Source organism: Apodemus sylvaticus, chromosome 20 (genome assembly GCF_947179515.1).
Source record: "Apodemus sylvaticus chromosome 20, mApoSyl1.1, whole genome shotgun sequence".
NCBI classification, from domain to species: Eukaryota; Metazoa; Chordata; class Mammalia; order Rodentia; family Muridae; genus Apodemus; species Apodemus sylvaticus.
Genome location: NC_067491.1, coordinates 3,659,505 through 3,664,209, shown reverse-complemented (window position 1 = coordinate 3,664,209; position 4,705 = coordinate 3,659,505).

Here is a 4,705-nt window from a genome sequence, read left to right as displayed (position 1 = left end):
CTGAGTGAGTTATAGCTGGCATTCTGCAGGTCAGCCACAGGGGTGGATGGTGGTAGCCCCAGGTATTTCCAGTTAAACTGGTTTGGTTAGCTTAAGGGAGCTAGGGCAAGACTGTAGCATAGAGTGTGGGCAAAACCAGCAATGGTGGTGCATAGCCAGATTTAGTGTAGGTTTGGGCCTTGTATCCCTGATTAATGGGGTGCTGGATTTTGTCAAAGGCTTCTTTAGCATCTAATGAGGTGATGAGATGATCTCCTGATTTTTTCTTTCAGTTTGTTTATGTGGTGGATTATGTTGACGGAATTTCACATATTGAAACATCCCTGCATCCCTGGGATGAAGCCTACTTGATCTTGAGGGAAGACTTCTTTGGTGTGTTTCTGGATTCGGTTTGCAAGTATTTTATTGAGTATTTTTTGCATCATTGTTCATAAGGAAAATCAGTCTGAAGTTTTCTTTGTTGAGTCTTTGTGTGTTTTAGGTATCAAGGTGACTGTGGCTTCATAGAACAATTTTAGAAGTGCTTCTTCTATTTTGTGGAATAGTTTGAGGAGTATTGGTATCAATTGGAATTAGCTCTTCTTTGAAAGTCTGGTAGAATTCTGCACTAAAACCATCTGGCTCTGGGCTTTTTTGGTTGGGAGATATTTAGTGAGTGCTTCTATTTCTTTAGGGTTTATGGGACTGTTTATGGGTTATAGGGGTTATGAGAAATATGAAAGACCAATCATTGTTAGTTCCTGCTAGTTTTGTTGTTGGAGGTGGTATTGTGTGTGTATGTGTGTGTGTGTGTGTGTGTGTGTGTGTGTGATGTTCACCTGGTCTTGTTTTAACTTTGGTAAAGAGTATCTGTCTTGAAAATCATCCATTTCTTTAATATTTTCCAATTTTGAGGAGTACTGACTTTTGAAATAAGACCTAATGATTCTGTGAATTTCCTCAGTATGTGTATGTCTCCCTTTTCATTTCTGATTTTGTTTATTTGAATACTGCCTCTCTGCTTTTTAGTTAGTTTGACTAAGGGTTTGTCTATCTTCTTGCTTTTAACTTGGTGGTATGAGAACTTTCTAATTTCTTTACGGAGGCACTTAGTGCTCTGAACTTAGCTCTTAGCACTGCTTTTACTGTGTCCCATCCATTTGGATATGTTGTGCATTCATTTTTATTACATTCTAGAAAGTCCTAAATTTCTTTCTTTCTTTCTTCTCTGACCCAGATATTGAAAAGAGTAGTCCAAGCTCCATGAATGTGTAGGCTTCTGTTGTTTCTGTTGCTGCTGAAGTCCAGCTGTACTCTGAAGTGGTCTGACGAGATTCAAGGTGTTAATTCTCTGGTACCTGTGGATGCTTGCTTTGTGGCTGATTATATGTTCAATTTTGGAGAACCATCCATGAGATGCTGTGAAAAAGGTATATTCTTTTCTGTTTGGGTGAAATATTCTATAGATGTCTATTAGGTCCATTTGATTCACACTGTCTGTTTGTTTCATTGTTTCTCTGTTTAATTTTTGTGTAATAACCTTTTAATTGGTGAGAATGGGGTTATGAATTATCCCATTATTAATGTGTGGGGTTTTATGTGTGATTCAAACTTTAGCATGTTTTTTTAATACCAGTGTGGATGCCCTTGTGTTTGTAGCACAGATGTTTAGAATTGAGATATCCTGGTAGATCTTTCCTTTGATGAGTATGAAGTGTCTGTCCTTCTCTGTCTCTTTTGATTAATTGATTGAAAGTTTATTTTAATAGGTATTATAATGGCTACCCCAGCTTGTTCCTCGGTACATTTCCTTGGAAACTCTTTTTTTCAGTTCTTTACTCTGAGGTAATGTCTAACTTTATTGCTGAGGTGTGTTTCTAGTATGTAGCAGAATGATGGATCCTGTTTTTGCCTCCATTCTGTTAGCCTGTGTCTTTTTATTGGGGAATTGAGGCCATTAATGTTGAGAGATATGAAAGAACAATCACTGTTAGTTCCTGCTAGTTTTGTTGTTGGAGGTGGTAGTGTGTGTGTGTGTGTGTGTGTGTGTGTGTGATGTTCTCTTTTGGGTTTGTTGGGAGATGATCAATTTAGTGAGTTTTCCTGGGTGTAGTTACCCTCCTTGTGTTAGACTGAGCAACTGCATGTTAGATGAATAAATAAAATGACCGGAAATTCCATTGAAAAAACATAAGAATGAATAAGTAATGGATTCTGGTAAACATTGCTAAGAAATACATATTCTCTATTCTCTATTTGATATATATATATACCAAACAATGTACACACACACACACACACACACACACACACACACATATATATATATGTATATATATGTATATATATACATATATGTGTACATGACTGTAGAGAAATATTTGCAGAAGAAAATGCTCCTTTTGGTTAACAGGTTAAAGACTATTATATTCTAAACTCAGTAGCCAAATTAACATATACATAACATATATATATGTTAAACATATATATCAAACAATATATTTAATTGATAAAAGGAGATAACTAAGTTACACACATTCTTGATAAGAATTATACACACACACACACACACACACACACATATATATACATATATGTATATATATATATATATATATATATATATATATATATATTTCAATTTGATTACTTGATTATCTCTTTCTGTCCATTCCAATCAGGCTCCCTGACCTGTAAAGATATTTTTCCAGTGTTCATCTCTTTTTGTTTTGTGTAGGGATCAGGAGGAAGGAAAAAAGAAGAGTAATGTCCCAGTAAAGAGTGTATTTTAATATTAATTGTTATACAAATTTTACTTTTAACATTGAAAGGTATTTACACTTAGTTACTGCCTTTGAGTATAATTTTACTTTTAAAGTCAAAACATAGCTATAAACAATGTTATTATCTTTTATTAGCTATGAGTTAAGTTAAACTCAAATATTTTTGAAAATTTTGAATTGTTTTTTGTCAGTCAGTTATTTATTTGTCCTCAGAATTTGGCTAATAAAACTGTTACATCTTATTGTCCCTAAGGACACAACTCCCACGTTTGCTGCTGTTTGATATTCTGCCAAAATTTAGTGACTATTATATTCATTAAATGTGTTTGTGTTTGGCCACAAAGGACTCTCATCTTTATCATCTATATACCCATAAAAGACTAACATAATGAAACAACCTCCTTTCTTCACAATCTAAAATTTTTTTGTACAGAGAAGTCACAAATTATCTACCAAAACTCTAAAAATTGTTTTATATGTCTTTATTTCAGTTTTAATTCATAATAATTTGATTACTGAATTTAGAGTAGAATAGAGTCTTTAATGTGAACCTGTTAATTATTTCTTCTGCAAATAATTCTCTACAGCCATGTACATCTTTATAAGATTTGTGACACATTTGATCACTCTTTCAGCTTCACCTTCAGGAAAACCAAGATTATAGCACAACTAAAGTCATAATTTACTTTCAGCAGAGTAAGTATGCTTCAGTTTGATTACTTTGTTTCTTTCTCCATCCATCATTCTATTTTTTTCGCCTCTATAGTTTCTATGCTTATTAATGTAAAAACCAGAGGTAGGAAAAATTGAAAATCAGAATTTTTAGACAAGGAAATATATATTTATTATGCCATTTTCTGTTCCATAAATATTAAGAATGAAGGAATAGGATTCATTGGAAATAAATTATATATGCATGGTCAGGGAGAATATGGTCATATCTTGTTCACTCCACCTGTCCTAATTATTTAATCTGTACCAAATCACATCATAGATTTCCAAGAAAAATCCTCTAATAAATAAGTACTCTGGCATGCAGGATAATTTTAGAGGTAAACAGCAGTGACCCACAATGACACTTTGTATACAAATGTAAATTGCAATATTCTTCATGAAATCTCCAAAATATTTGTGAAATTTTCACTCACAACTACTGAGCTCAAGTGAGCTTGACATCCTTGACACTGAAAGAATATCTACACTGAATTGATTGATCAGAGCATGCAGTTCATATTTAGGTTCAAAGGGAAAAAGGATATTTCTCATCAGACAAGAAAGACGGTTTTCAGATCTGTAATTCTGCCATAAGTAAGGATAAAGCATGAAAGGGCAGATCTTGTCTTAAAGGATACTATCTCCGTCCTATTGAAGTCCATCTCATTATCAACTAGTTATTTCTTCTGTGCTTAAATTGCTTCTCTTTTTATAGAGAGATGTTTACAAAATACATATTTGTCTGTCTTTGATAAAGTCTTTACTTGTAACATGCCTTAATCCACCAACTTTCAGAAAATAGATTTCTTCCAGAGTGTATTTCATAAGAAATGAGTGCCCATTGTGCTGAAGCTACTATTTTAATAAGAAACCCTTTCAAGCTTGAAGTACAGAGAAAATAGAACTCATTTACAAAATATAATTAATAGACTAATTTTTTCTCATATTTGAAAAGATTAATTACACTTGGACTTAAGACAAAGTATTTATGATTGCACTGATAACATATGTCTTGAGAAATTAATGTAGATTAGTACTGACAAAGGCCCCAATTTGCAGAAGCCTGAATCCTCCTCTTGTTAATTCACTAGCAGGTATGAGGATTGAGATAGAAGATCATCAGAGATACCATAATTTTTCATCTTTTATCAAGATTACAAGAACAAAAACATAGCATGCATAATTGCCATTAGTTACTGACCTCATACATTATCACAAATGTTAGGGAA